Source organism: Narcine bancroftii, chromosome 9, assembly GCF_036971445.1.
Source record: "Narcine bancroftii isolate sNarBan1 chromosome 9, sNarBan1.hap1, whole genome shotgun sequence".
Lineage (NCBI taxonomy): Eukaryota > Metazoa > Chordata > Chondrichthyes > Torpediniformes > Narcinidae > Narcine > Narcine bancroftii.
This window is the reverse complement of record NC_091477.1, coordinates 29,147,629-29,163,785: the sequence shown is the minus strand read 5'-3', so window position 1 is coordinate 29,163,785 and position 16,157 is coordinate 29,147,629. Positions and strand designations below refer to the sequence as shown.

Below are 16,157 nucleotides of genomic sequence, written 5' to 3'. Positions count from 1 at the left end.
GTCTATTTTTGTCTTCAAGCAAGTGTAAGAAGGCATCCTTATTTGCCAATTCATTTTCCAGTTTGTCATTCATGGCATGTAATGAGGTTGATTCTCTCTGTACATTAAGGTATCACTTCTCCAGTGTAGTCATCCCTTCTTCCATTAATGTTGTGTGTTTATCTTTGTCTGTGAAGCCATTACGAAAACTCTTTTCACCATGTCGAGCTCTTCATATGCGCGCAGACCTAATATTGGCTGCGCTCCCTTTTCTATAATCAGTCGCTGTGACTTTACATGCTGCCCCTTGAATTTGAAGGTCACCATAGAGCCCCTTTTTACTGAAATGTTTTCTCCAGTGTAGCCTGTCACTTTTAATTTTACAGGATGAATCTTGCTCTTTATGGTGAGGGTATTGTAATCGTCCACAGATAACCTGGGCTCTGGTCTCAAGCTTAAATTGAATTACTGTCTTATTCACAGACACTGGAACGATCTGTTCCATTTTGCCAGCATCAGACTGTAGAGAATCTACAAATAATTGCTCCATTTCTTCTTCCACTGTGTATACCTTTCTCTTGGTATCCACTACTTTGCAGCACTTTGTAAAAGGATTCATCATGCCTATATGTCCTTTCCAGAGGCAGGACACATCTTTGGAATATATCTACCCCACACCTGTTGCATTTTCTGTTTGAGCTTACCATTTTGCTTTTATTGTTGCTTTGGGAAACTCCTGGTGCTCTGCTTAACTGTTTTCATCCCATGCACTGTTGTGTTTATCCTGTGCAGCGCCTTCACTGTTGAGTCTGTTTTGTGCATCTTCTTAGCTTGTTCTTGTGTGGTTTCTGCTGTCCTACACATATTCACAGCCTTTTTCCAGAGCCAAATCTTTTTCACGCAACGGTCTTTCTCCAAGTCTATTATCTGGGATTCTACAAACTATTCCAACTTTGATGAGTGATTTTTCAAATCTCCAAATTCACAGAACTTGCTCAGTGTGTGAAGCTCAGCTAAGCATTGGTCAAAGCTCATATCTTATTTCTGATCATAGAAAAAAAAACTTGAATCTCTCAAATGAACTAAATATCCTTCAAATGTTGTCATCAGATTGTCCAATGTGAAATCCGTCTCATCAATTTGAAAACTGTTATAGATGTTTAAGACATTTTCAACCATCAGTCCCTCCCATTCCACCAGCTTCTAAATAAAGTATCGGCTAGATTGCTGGTAAACTGTATTGATGTGGGAGGTCTTAACTTATCCATGCTTATGAAATATTGTCTTCTCTTACTCACTCAGATACTTCTACCAATAAGGGAAGCAAGTACAACTACATGAGATTGTGAAGAATTCAATATCAGTCCCATAGGCCCATTATTCCAAAAGGAGCAAGAAAAAGATTTGGAGTCAAAGTAATGTTAAGAACTAAAGACAAGGTAGCAAATACACCTTCCCAAAAATTGGAAAGAGAAGGACATAACCAGAACATATGAAACAATGTGCCTTCTTCAGTTATACATTTATTACATTTAGAAGAAAAATTAGAATAGAGTTTAGCCAATTGAACTTGGAAAAGTGGTCCCTGTGTACGACCTTAAATTGTCTTAATGAGTATCTAGCACAAAGGGGGGATGAATGCACTCGCTTCAAAATAGTCGCATGTAGTTTCAGAAATTAACTGTTGACATTTTTGTTCCCATTGTTTTTTAATTCTGTCCAGGGAATAGCCCTAGAGTTTAAAAGTAGTTCATAATGGACCAATTAATGTCATCGAAAGATGGGACCACCATGTCAAGGACTGCTTGCATGATTCTTTAAGGTAAGAAAACTTTCTTTAAACAAATTATTAAATTTCTTAGTAATGGTAATACCTAAATAGTTAAATTGATTTTTGACTATTTAAAAAGGAATTGTGGAATCTAAAGAGCAGGAAGAGTTCAAAATGAACATTTGACTTTTCTTCAGATTTAATTTATAACCTGAAAATTGACTGAATTGATAAAGAAGTGATAAAATAGATGGAATCAATTGATGAGGATTTGATATATAGAGTAAAAAATCATCTACATAAAAAGACACTTTATGGACACTTCCAGCTGAGATATCTGCCAATTGCTGAAAAGCCACTGCAAGTGGTTCTAAAGCCACACTAAATAATAATGGACTTAAAGAGCAACCCTGAATGGTTCCATGATACAACTTAAAAGGTTTAGATTTAATGGAGTTGAGTAAAAAATTGAAACTGTAGGAGATAAATATATCAATTTAATCCAATTGATAAATTGGGGACACACTAAATAAGTATTCCCATTACACTCCAGCAAAAGCTTTTACAGCATCTAAAGAAATAATAGTTTCAGAAGATGAAACTGTAGGGGAGTTAAGAATATCTTGGACAATATCTTAATATCAATATTTGAAAGGGAAATTGATCTGTAGGAGGAAGCCTAATGGGTCCTTATTATTTTTAGCAATAAGAAAGTTTGAGCCTTTATAAAAAGTTTCTGACAACTTCCCACTAATTAAGGATTGAATAAAGATCAAATCCCAATGAGGTATCAGTAAATGAGAAAATGGTTTATAAAACTCTGCTGGGAAGCTGTTAGGACCTGGGACCTTACAAGATTGCAAAGAATTAATAGCTGCAGCAATCTCCTGCTCAGAGATATGCTGTTCCAACTTTATACTCTCAGAGGAGGCTGTAGGAATAGTCAACCTATCCAGTAAATGCAACATACGAGGCCCCAAGCTATGCAGTCTGATTCAAAGTGTCATTATTTCAGCATGATCATTAGTAATCTTACTGTCAGCTCAATGAATCTTACTAATAAGCTGTTTAGCTATATAATTTTTAACTTGCCGAGCTAAAAGTTTTCCAGCCTTTTCTCCATATATGTAAAACTTAGATTTACTCTTTAAAAGTTAGGTCTATATAGGATTGGTAAGAAGTTTGTCATGTTTAGTTTTAAGTTCGACCCTTTTAAAAAGCTCAGGTTTTGAAGTTAAGGCATATTGTTGATTAATACACCAGCTAATTAGCCAAATTAGCTCTCTCAGAATTAGCCTTCTTTTTAATGTTAGCCATAAAATAAATTATTTGACCTCTGATAAAAACTTTAAATGCATCCCAGATGCATGGAAGATACTGGAAAATGGAGAAACAAGTTCAAACGTTAAGCAGCATGCAGCAGTTCAGTGAACATCTGGATCCAGGGGGTTTGTAATGTCTGGGGCCGAGGGGGACAGGACATACGAGTGGGAAATGGACGAGATGTGAGTAAGGGCTGAGTTAAAAGTGGTGATGGGGAAGCGGAAGGCGGACACTTCAGATGATCTGGACTGAAAGACCTCATCTCAGGAACAGATGCGGTAGTGATGGAGAAATTGCAAGAAGGAAATAGGGTGTGAGGAAGTGTAATCAAGATGGTTGTGGGAGCTGGTGCATTTGTAAAATAGGTCTGTGGAAAGCTTGTTCCCCAAGATGGAAACAGAGAGATCAAGAACAAGTGAGAAACAAGTTTGGCGGGTCTGAGAAGTAACGAGTCTGAACGCAGCTTACTTACTAAGAAAGAGTAACGTGTGAGGGAAGTTGCAGCAGAGGTCGCCCACCGCACGCGTGCACACGCATGCACTCAGCGCACGTGCACACATACAGCACATGCACCACACATATCAGACACACACATGCACACAGTTGCAACTGAACAACTGAGAGATGCTACAGTCCGCGATACCCATAGAATGTGTAAAAAAGACAATATAAAATGATACCCACCACCGCTCAGAAACCAACAGGCTTGACACCACAAATGATTGCAAATATGTTACAAAAATACAATAAAGGATAAATTACAACAGTCCTACAGGAGTGCACTAATTGTAGCTTCCCACCCTGTGCTGGTACACACCTTACCATTGACTCTCCAGTGTTGCCCACAGCTCGCAACCTGGAGTGCTGCTAGGGTTCATTCTCAGGGGAAAAAGAGAGCTATCTTCTCCACATGTTGGTCTTAATGCAGCAGCCAGTTGGAGGGGCTGGCTCAGGTATGCCCAAAATAGGGAAGGTGATTAAGGGAGCCAGTAGCAAGATGTGCATACATTCAAACGATCCAATAGCAAAGTGTCCATCTACCTGTTGGCGGGCTGACCTAGATTGGCATGGGAAAATGGCTATTAATGTGCTTGGTCAGATGAATCTCCAGGAGCAAGCTCATGGATTATCCTTTTTTTGGAGCAGTTTCATGTCTGACCTAGAACATAGAACGCTGAAGCACAGTACAGGCCCTTCAGTGCTCGATGTGGTGCTGACCCATATATTCCTTAAAAAAAGTACTAAGCACCCACCTTATAACCCTCTATTTTTCTTCCATCTATGTGCCTGTCTCTCTTAAATGCCCCTAATGTTTCAGCCTCCACCACCATTCCTGGCATGGCATTCTAGGCACCCACAACTATGTTAAAAAAACTTACCACTGATGTCACCCCTAAACTTTACCTCCATTCATTTTGTACATATGTCCTCTGGTGTTTGCTATTCCTGCCTTGTGTAAAAGGTGCTGGCTCTCCACCCTATCTATGCCTCTCAGAACCTTGTAGACCTCTATTAAGTCCCCTCTCCTTCTTCTTTGCTCGAACCTGTGGGAGATTATCCTGTTGGATAATCACCCACATAATAGTAACTGTCATCCTTCCAGAAGCAGCTGGATGGTTTTCTGTACTTTCACCATAATTGAAAAGGCCCTGGGGATTGTTGTAGAACAAACAGGCTTGGGATATGAGTACCTACCATATTTGACAGCATTTAAGACCCACTGGCATTTAACATCCCTCCGTTGTGTGCAATAGTGTAGCTTGAATGCTTTCCTCCAGTCGTCATCTTGTGGATGAAAGCCTCCACTACAGTGCCCAAAATGGTGGCTCCAAAATGTCACTTTTGCATTACAAGACCTGGGGTGATTTTTGAAAAAAAGAGGGGTCTTATATGCCATCAAATATGGGTATGCAGATAGACAAAATAACAAAGAAAGCATTAGGTGTTCTTGGCTTTATCTGACATGGCACTGAGTTCAAGAGTTGAGATGGCTGTACATGATGTTAGCAAGACTCTACCTGGAATATTGTGCTCAGTTCTGGTAAGAGTTATGTAAGAAGAATGTGATTAAGCTAGAGAGGTGCAGAAAAGATTCCCGAGGATTTTGCCAGAACTTGAGGGCATGAATTATAACGAGAGGCCAGATAGGCTGGGGCATTGTTCCCTGGAGCAATTGAGGCAATTATTTGTTTGGAGAACATTTAAATATGGAGAACGTTGTCATCATTCAGCAATAATTTTATAATACTGAATAAAAAATCTCAAGTGTAAGGTATGTGCCAGTGTGGTATTAATGAATAGAATTACTGTATGTCTATCTGTGAACACTGAATTGGCCCTGCTCATTAAAATTCACTGACTTTGCGGGGGATAGTCAAAGAAACAGTGGCTGGGGAAAATTTGTTCTCCCAGCTACTGGAATTTCAAAAATGTGTCCATTGGTCTGGAATGTCAGAAATGTGATCCTTGTGTTTTGTTTGCTGGTAGTTGTACACAAAAACTCCATCGGGGTTGCAGCTTGATTCAATCTGAAGAAGATCATATCTTTGAGATCATAATCTTCTTTTGAACAGAACCATATTCTGTGTGATGTGTATAGGGAATGTAGTTTGCATCAACAGCTTTAAAGTGAAGTTGATTGCAGTGATAATGCAAAACTGATAGCAGGTAGACTGATCCCATTACACCAGAAAATGTTTTGGAGGTGCCAAGAGCCACGTGTAAGGTTTCAGATGTGGATGGGAGGTTGCGCCAAGCATAAAATTAGATGATCTCTATGATGGAGAGGCCTTGGGAGAAGAAATTCCATGTGCGATGATCCTGGTTAATTATAATAATGATAATGCCATCAGTGTCAATCTCGTTAGTACATATGCACCAAATGTCTTATAACTGCACAAACCACAGTAGTACATGATTCTTATTGAGCCACTGAGCACTGTTGGCTAAGGAGGAAGATGAAAAGGTTGTGGTGGCCCATACTCCAGATAAAAGGAAAGAACTGGTTGGTGGATTTTTGGTGAGTGTCTTTTATTTAAAAAAGAGATCATTTATTTTGGTTTAGGAAGTTAAAATAATAATTTGAGGCAGGGTACCATGAATCAGTGAACCAAAGTCATGTAGCAAATGCATAATGCTTCCTAGGCAACCATAAGGCAGGATGCGTGTTCAGCAGGAGGAATTCCGGTTCCAGGTTTTGGAGCTAGAGCAGCCACTAGTTTCGCTGCCATCTAATCATGTCTGGATGCTGAAGGGTGACATGTTCCCACTGGTGATCATCCCCGGCTTAAGAAAGGAAGTGGATGACACACAATCAAAGAGAAGGCATGTAATTGATAAAGTCCCTGACAGCATCACACTCTAACCAGTATTTAGTTCTCAAATTGATGAAAAGTAGGGTTTCCTGAAGGTGTGAAACAAGAGCCAAGACCATAGCAATGTGGGTGGCTCAGCATTACACTGAGTGAGGGGAAAAGTCAAGAGAGTAGAGGCGGTGAAGTTGAGGCAGTTGATGTTGCAATCCCGTGGAAATTTTTTTTAAAAAGTCAAGAGAAAGTGGAAGCCCTGAAGTGAGGGTCCAAGAGAAAAGAAAATGATTCACTTTATAAAATGACAAGAAAGGCTTTTTAAAGCAATGTATGGTTGTGATCTAAAATACACTGCTGCAGCTGGGGAGAGGCAATGGCGTTCAAATGGATATGGATACATTCGGGATAGAAAAATAATGCAGAGCTGCAGGGAGGGGTGTAATGCGCGTCGAAAGAACCAAAGACTTGTTGATCCAAACCAAGGCTTTTATTAACTAAAAGACTGGAGCATATCACAAGTAGCTTGACTAGTCCAGAATGACCTGGTCTGGGTGGGAGCAATCCTTTAAGACCTGCCAGTAGGTGTGGCTACACTCTCAGCCAATCACAGCCATCCTACACTACCATCTGTACATATGTGCATATACACATGGTGATAGAATCTGTACTATCATAAGGGGAAAGTACATTGTTTCTCTATGAAAATCCATAGACCACAAGAGTAGCAGAGAGTATCAGTGGAGTCTTCCTCCTTCATTGACATGATCTACCGAGATTGTTATCTGAAGAAGATGTGCAAAATAATTGAGGGCCATTACCACCCCACACCCAACTGCTCCCGTCAGGAAAGCAATATAGGAGTATCAGAGCCAATGTCACCAGGCTGAGGAACAACCCTTCCTACGGACAGTGAGAATGCTGAATGACCAAAGGAACTGCTCACACTAACATCTGAGACTCTCATATTCATGAAACAATATTTCTTGTATATATGAATACTTGTTCTGCTTATGTATTGTTTATCTGTATGTGTGCTATATCTGGTTGTGTGTCTGCAGGTTTTGCACAGAGTACCGGAAAACACTGTTTCGTCGGGTTGTACTTGTGCAATCAGATGACAATAAAATTGACTTGGCACTATTTGATCAGCTGACTAGCCCCCTTCCCTGGTGTAACTTCTCTGTGATTCTCTGGAACTTTGGCTTCCCAATACTTCAGTGGAGGAAGTTCATCAGAGCAGAGATAATGGCCAAGAGAAGTGATAGAGAAGCAATTGGATGCATTGGTGTCTATCAACATTATTGGCAACAGACATTAGACAGATGAGAAAGAGGAGCAGACACAGTATTTGATGATTCTGAAGGTAGCAAAAGTGATTTGTGACTCTTGAAACATTATTTTTCTGAGGCTGCATCTGATTTGAATTTTTGATTCAAAATGTACTTATTTTCTGGGTCAGAAAGCTTGATGATGCAATCCAATCAAAAGTAGTTTCATTCACTCTGGTGTACAGACCATCAAAGATGCAGATTATTGGTTTAAAATTGGAACTCACTTTTAACTCCATGTTTCATCTGGGCATAAAAATTACCTGCTGACCCAGGGAAGGTGGGGAATTTAAGATAGAGTTGCAGGTAACAAAAGAAACAAGTAATCCATCCATGTTTGCATTGAGATAATTAAGATCCTTAAGATTAAGGCATAATTTCTGCAGGAATTCTCCTGAATTTGCTGTCAAACTATTCCAAAGTTGAACTATTTCCACGTGTAAGCCAAGTTGGGGGTTCCTGAACCACCTGTGCTGCACCAGCGGATTTTTCATCAAGACCAGTGGAAAACTGAAAAATTTTGCAGTTTTCCCACTTCTAAAACTCTGCTCAATATGACCGGCCACCTGAAATTAATCCACTGCCAGGAGAAAGGTAAATACAGATTTTTTTGATTTAATTAATGTACAATTTTTAAAATAGTTTTCATAGGTTTACTAAGTTCTGGAGTCTTTCAAATTAAAACAAACATTTTTTCTTAGCATTTAAATATTTATGAATGTTAAAAACTAACAAACATTAACTATATTTAAATGCTTGTGGCAATTAGGTTAGGAACTCATTGGCTTTCAAAGAAACTGTATGAGTTGTATTGCCTTGTGCTGAGAATTGTCTGTGCTGTGTTGGGTCATACTGATAACTCAGTTACACTGCCACTGAGAAGTGGGAAATTTGCGAAAATTTCCAGCAACGCAGGCTGTGTAAAAAGGTTGGGGTGGAAATTGGTGGCTAATATCCATTCCCGCTTTTTTCTCTGCAGGAGCCCTAGATATTTTTATGGCCAACCTGCAGACTAAACTGAACTTCAGGCTGTCCACAACAATGCACTCGACTGCCTCGTTCCTTGCCCCGCTGTAATTCCCCTCTGGCTGTCCGTTGCCCATACCCCCTCCCCTGGCCTTCAGTCACCCCCCCATCCCCCAGCCATCCATTCCACCCCAGCCTTCCATCACCCCCACCCCCTCTACTGCCTCAGGTATCTGTTGTACCTCCCCCCCCCCCCCCCCGGCCATATGACGTCCCCTCCCCATCTAATTCTTGGCACAGCAGGAGGGGTGCTGTTTGTAGTGATAGAATGCTAATACCAGGAGGAGTCAGAGACAGAGTGTGTAGCATCTGGGAAATGTTGCATCTTGGGAATGCTGTTATATCTTGGCTAAATTAGAGATGGCTGCCTCCACATGAGGTCTGGCATGTGTATGTTCTGTCCTTCGTGCTGTTTGCTTAGTTAACCAATCTAGGTGTTTTAAAAAGAACCCAGGCTTCTTTATTGGAATAAAAGAAATATCACATGGTACCAGGAGTGGAAGAAACAGCCAAGTTCTGCTGCGCACAGGAGTGAAATAAGAAAAAGAAACACAGTATGCATAGTGAGTATCAGTCAATATCAGCAGTGAAAATATGGAGAGTTTAAAAAAAGTCCTAATGCTGTAAAATGGACTGGAAATGTTGACCATGATTGGAGGCTGTTTAAACAAAGCTTTATGCTGTACCTGCAAGCAATTAGATCGATAACAAACTGGATACACGGAAGATTGCACTGCTACTTACCGTGATGGGATCTCAAGCACTAGAGTTTTTCAACACATTTTTTTTTGCAGAGGCAGAAGACCAGAGCAAATTTGACAAGGTTATCGAGAGGTTTGATTAATGCTATTCACCTAAGAAAAATGAAACTTTCGAGAGGTATGTGTTTCGTTTGGACACACAGCTGCAGGGAGAGAGCTTTGATACTTTTTTAACAGTCTTAAAGTTAAAAGCAAGAACAAGTGATTTTGGATCACTGCAAGATTCAATGATCTGTGATCAAATTGTGTTTGGAATTAATGATAAGAAAGTGAGAGAGAGGTTGCTGCGAGAGACAGAGCTTACCTTAGCTGGATCTGCGAAGATATGCCCCACCAGTGAATCAGCTCTGTAGCTTGCGAAAAAATTTGGAGATAGTGTAAAAGCTAGTGAAAATGAAAGCATAGTCATAGCTACAGTGTCTGGACACACACATAAACAAAATATGAGATGCAGGAAACAACGGAAAAATGGAGAGACATTCAATTGTAAATGATGTGGCACTAAACATGCGGCAAACCAATGCCCAACTTATGGGAAAGTCTGTAACAAGTGTGAAGCAATGTTTTTCCAAAGGGAAAGTAAACGGAAGTAAAAGTGAACACACTTTTGAAGAAATTGCTCTCAGTGATCCACCTCTCGTGGGCAGGGTGGTGCAGGAAGTGAACCTGTCGAGCAGGATAAATGGATTGTGTCATTGCATACAAATGGAACAAATATTCCTTTCAAGTCAGAAACAGGGATGAAGTCGTGGACCAGCATAGCTGACACAAGCACCTGTGTTAAGAAGATTCACATGAATTGTCAAAGCACCTGACAGACTGAACCTATAAAAGATAAAAGAGCTGCTTGGATTTCATATCAGATACAGGAAGAGATTCAATGATCAGATTCACTTAAAAGTTTGTGCTGCTGCTGTTCATGCTACATTTGTGTTGAACTATCAATTGAAAGAATACTGTATTAATATGCCATGTTTGATTAAACATCTCAAGGAAATGGGATGTAGTGATAGAGTCCTATCAACAGGTGGAGTCAGAGACAGTGTGTAGCATCTGGGGAATATTGCATCTTGGGAATCCAGTTGTATCTTGGCTAAATTAGAGATGGCTGCCTCCACATGAGGTCTGGCATGTGTATGTTCTTCATGTTATTTGCTTAGTTAAATAAATCTAGGTGTTTTAAAAAGAACCCTGGTTTCTTTATTGTAATGAAAGAAACATCATACAGTGCTGCCGAGTTCAGAGTTCACTGGAGTGCCGCACTGGCTCACGGCGGTGGCTCAATGCAGGAGCAATGGCCATCTTTGTTACCTATAACCCCTATGCAGCTGGAACCACTCTGCCAGTACCAGGGGTATGCAGAGCAGTTCCAGCTGCATAGGGGAATTATGGGTAAGAAAGATGGCCATTGTTCCTGCATTGAGCCACCGCTGCCTGCTTCTCTCCCACCGGGTGCTCAGGGCAGATAGTCACCTTCCACTGAAGGTAAGATGGGGTGCTCACAGGGGCAGGGATGATGGGAGACTGGGGAGGGGTCTCCCTCAAAAACAGAAAATATTTGCACAACATTTTAAAATCATTTGTATTTGAATTCTACCTACCCCTTCCTGAAATGTCCAGCCTCCAAAATCACAACTCCGATATCACCACAGCTCAGAGTAAACGTCTTGCCTGTGTGAACAGCCATTCCAGAGGTAGGTATGCTCATTTATTATGGGAAATTGACATTACTTTTGTGTAAAAACCATATAACTGAACTTCCAATGGGAGAGTAAACCTATGACTGGGCTGGAAGAAACAATGTAGTTCAGGGGCCAAAAGCCAGAGGTATTGTGGCAATAGAAGATTTATCCCAATAATTTGTGCTTTTCCATTTGGAATTCATTAAATGTCTTGAGTGTTTAAGATCATTTGCATTTTACCAAGACATGAGTATGCCTCATTTGCATTAAACTCATATTTTAGTGTATATCTATTTCAAAAAGAAATTCGGCAAAGGTTTCCAACATTAATATCAACAATTTTCCAATGGTGCAATGCAGCACATTTATTAAAACTGTGCACTTATCCAGAATGGCCAATAGCTTCCTATATTCAAGTTTCAGAAGTCCCTGGAGAATACATTCCCAAAGGGTTTCTAAATAGTAAGTGCATACTCACTTGGCAGCCACATGGTGCTCCTGTAAATTTGGATTTAATAAGCAGATGGAGTGCAATCTGTGCAAGAAGTTAAAATAGGATTAAACTGCTTCTCAAGGATTTTGCCCCATTACTATCAACGACAGTGATTGCAACACCCACACTCCCTCCTACCAATAGGTTTTAGCTCCCTGCTGATCACAGCACAGGCATCACTTATTCATCAGAGTCAACTTGTATTTGTCAGACAACTACTCTTTTGCTTTGGAAAGTTAATTTCTTTGCTTGCTTCTTGCCAATCTCATAATTGCAGGTGCTGCTCCAAATATTTTATGAAGTGGTACCTTCAAATCACTGCCAGGAGAAATTTTGTTCCAGATTTCTTCAAAATTTGACTTCTCTTTGTCTTCAGCGTTCACTGAAAAATATTCACCCATGGCAGCATGCTACTAAGCAGGCGAACTGGCTCCGCTTGTAATCCACATGGCAGGGCAGCCGGCCAAAATGGCCACGCGCATCATGCAGCCACTATTCGCCCTCATCACAGCCGAGCACAAAATGCTCACCTGGACTCCAAAGGCCTGCAGTGCATTCGAGGCCACCAGGGACACGCTAGCAAAGGATACCATTCTTGCCCACCCACACACCGACCAGCATGTGGCATCGTCCTGGAGTAGCAGGTAAATGGACAATGGAAGCCGCTTGCATTCTTCAGCCGGCTTCTCCACCCACCAGAGCGCAAGTATAGCACCTTCGACCGTGAGTTACTGGGCATGTACCTGGCGGTGCGGCATTTCCGCTATTTCTTGGAGGGCAGGACTTTTACCATCTTCACTGACCATAAATCCCGCAATGGCAAAGGATCCCTGGTCGGCCCGCCAGCAGCGTCACCTCTCCGTGTCAGAGTTTACTACCGACATTCGGCACAAGGCAGGGAAGGACACCCGGCCTCGACTTCGACCAGCTTGCCCGGGAGCAGAAATCCAACGAGGAGACGCGAGCCTTCAGGACTGCCATCACGGGCCTGCGGTTCCGTGACCTACCGACTCTTAGTGGCGAAGGCACCGTCCTGTGTGATGTCTCCATGGGTACCCCGTGGTCAGTAGTTCCCCAGCAGTGGCGCAGGCAAGTCTTCCATCACATCCACGACCTTTCGCACCCATCCATCAGGTCCACGGTCTGGATGGTGGCAGAGCGGTTCGTCTGGCATGGGCTGCGGAAGCAGATCGCGGGCTGGGCCAGAATATACACCCATTGCCTGATATCCAAGGTGCACAGGCACACCAGAGCGCCCGTGCAAGAGTTCGAGCATGTCCGGGAACGGTTCAGCCATATTCACGTTGACATAGTTGGGCCCTTACCATTTTCCCGGGGCACTTGTTAACTGTTCACGGTGGTATACCGCACAACTCGTTGGCCCAAGACGATGCGGGATTCCTCCACGCACTTCTGCTCCCGAGCATTGTTGCCCGGTTCAGCATTCTGAATCACCTCACCAGCAATTGGGGTGCCCAGTTCACCTCTGCACTCTGGGTACAGCTCACCAACAGGTTGGGGATAGAGCTACACCACACCACGGACTTTCACCCACAGGCCAATGGGCTGGTCGAGCGTCTGCACCACCACCTTAAGTCGGCACTTATGGGCTGACTCACCGGTCCCAACTGGGTGAACGAACTGCCTTGGGTGCTCCTGGGCATCTGCTCCATGCCCAAGGAGGATCTGCAGGCATCATCAGCTGAGCTGGTCTACAGCTCACTGCTGGCACTGCCCGGTGAGTTCATCAACGCGCCTCACAACCCCCAGTGGTCGCCGCACGAACTACTTCCCCATCTCCGTGTCCACTTGGACTCCTTCACACCCCCATCGCTGCCTAGAGATGGCACACGGCCATCTTGCGTCCCCAGCGAGCTGCACTCCGCAGAGTATGTTTTTATTCGGCGGGGCCCACCCGCGGCACTTCTGCAGAAACCTTGCGAGGGACCATACAGGGTCGTCCAGCGTTCAGGGTCTATGCTCACGCTGGACATTGGTGGCAGGCGGGAGCTATTCACTGTGGACTGGCTGTAGCCAGCTCACCTCGACCCCACCGAACCAGTGATTGTGGCCCAGCTGAAGAAGCGAGGTTGCCCAGCTTAAAAGGACATTGGCGGCGATTCTGAGGGGGGGGGGGGGCTGTGTGGCAGCACGCCACTAGGCAGGCGAACTGGCCCCGCTTGTAATCCACACGGCAGGTCAGCCGGCCAAAATGGCGCCGTCGGGGGTTTCCCCTTCTCAGCACCAGCTCATAAACCCGAGTGACGTTGGCACCCCCCCCCCCCCCCCCCACCCCCAGCGCGATTCTCAGCCAGGTTTGGGCTGGGAGTACAAGTCCAGCCCGGCAGCCAGCAATAAACCAGTTTTCTCCTCACTGAGCTCAACCGGTCTGGTTGTATGTTCTTTCAGTTTAGCTGCCGCTACACACCCTTCTTTAATTTGGACCAATGACAGGAATCTAGAGAGAGGGAAGTAACTGAAATGATGAGTGTAAATTTATGAAAGAGGTGAGAAGGAGTGGATATCTGACAAATCCATCTGTAGGTCTTTACTGGGATGGTGCAGCAAGTTTTGTTGGAAATTGCATATATGGTTGACAGAAAGTTCTTAATTGAGTGAAAGATCATCAGCAAAAAATGACAGAAGAATTTGAGGTAATTTTATAACATGGTTTGGTAATTGGTTGAGAGATGGGTAGTGGAAATGCGGATAAAAGCGATATTAGTGGTTTGGTAAAGTTGAAAAAGTAATTTTTGTCATGTATTTACTTCAGTCTCAGATTTAGTGACTTAGGAGAAAGGATAAAGAGTGGAAATTTCCGAGATTATGCATAATAAAGGTAAAGGTTCCATTATTGTCACATAATACTACATTTATAATGTAACTCACATGAAATACTTTAATTTTGTCTACCGTAAGGAAGTCAGAGAGTTGCTACTTTGTCCAACGCCCCTCACAGAAATGAGGCCCCAGCAAGGAACAAACTCATAACCCTGGCTTACAAGACCAGTGCTCTAATCACTGAGCTATCAGTGAATTGATGGGTGCAGTTAGTCACAGTCAAACCTGCAAATTGAGGGTGGTCAATGTAGGTGATGTGGGACCATCAAGGTTGGGCCAAGAAACAAAAATCAGAATATTTGCAAAGGTGAGAGATTATGGGCTGTCCAGAAGCAAAGGGTTTAGTTGTCAACATTCAAAACTCACATATTAAAGGTAACTCTTTTTATGAGTTTGGAAAACAACAATGAAAATGAGATGAAAAAGTGAGCGTAAAGCTTCGTGGCATTAATTTGCTTTAGACTGTATTCCCCTAATTTAAAAATAATTGTGATTTGATAGGGAGTTGCAGAGAATTAAATTCCTTTGTTAGGGGAATAAAGGAGTAGAAACATATAAAAGCAGAGTTGTATCATCCAGCATTTGAATCAGGAAACACATTTAGCTACAAAGGAAATGGAAACCTGCAAACTTGTTCCTCAAAATTCTGTTGCTTCTTGCTTAATTGTGATGTGTGGGATTCCTTTCTGGTGTTCTGAGCCAAACTTTGAGAAGGTATGTTTTACTTGCAATGCCACCTGATAAAGAATTTTGCAGTGTTTGACTGTAAAAGTATAAAGGCACCAGCATAGCTTCCAGCAAATCACACACATACTGACATGGACATTTTCTATGGCTGCACACCATCTGCATATTAATAGAACCCAACTAATTAATTAACTGACACACATTGATCAGACCTCCGAGCTGTTGTTGCTGTCCTTGTCCTTGTACACCTTCATATGTGCAATCAATGGTGTTCAGTCAGAAACCAGCTGGGGAAGCAACTTTGAATTTAGTACTCCTTCCGACTTCAATTGTTTCCATGGCAACAACCTATCTCCAAACTTCCTGTAACATTTTTATTTAGCCATCTAAGGGAATTCTGATTTGCCTCTGGTGGCAAATTGGAAACAAAGAAAACAAGAAGAACACTGATTTCCACAGTTTCTGGCAATATGTGGCCAGTGATCCAGTAAAGGGGGATGTCATGATAATGAATATGCATGATATGTATTAACCTGACCGGAAGTCAGATGGTATGCACTGGAGGTAGGAGGGCGCGAAATGGTGGAATAATGGAAGCAGGAAAATAAAGACACGGAGATGTTCAACTGGTAAAGCATGTGGTGATGGTGTTATTAATTTCACATTTTGGGCCACAAATGTGACATTGGCGACGAGAATAAACATTTTGGATTTTAAAGGTGATAAACATTTTGGATTTTGAATCGGTGGCTTTGAGCTGGAAGGTTTTCTTCATGGCAGTCACAGGAGCCGAATTTCTAGCACTTCGAGGTGTTCCTCATTTTGACCCGACGGGTGATGCAAGCACTGTGAGTGTGAAGTGGAAGGCATGGCTGGAAGAATTTGAAGCCTACGCCGACAGTCGTGGCCTATTTCTCGATAGCGGTACGGAGGAACAGAAAGCGCAGCGGAGGGCGTT

The 16,157-nt window shown here is 42.5% G+C and overlaps 1 protein-coding gene across 8 annotated transcripts in view; it reads left to right on the top strand.

The window, feature by feature from the left end:
- The window catches only part of cxxc5a (CXXC finger protein 5a), a 99,203-nt gene that overhangs the window by 22,845 nt on the left and 60,201 nt on the right, over nt 1–16,157 (top strand). For all 8 annotated transcript variants that reach the window (XR_011344834.1, XR_011344835.1, XM_069898624.1 and 5 more), the window contains exon 5: nt 1,703–1,801. The gene's annotated coding sequence lies outside the window, so the exon portion shown is untranslated. The remainder of the gene's footprint in view (nt 1–1,702; nt 1,802–16,157) is intronic.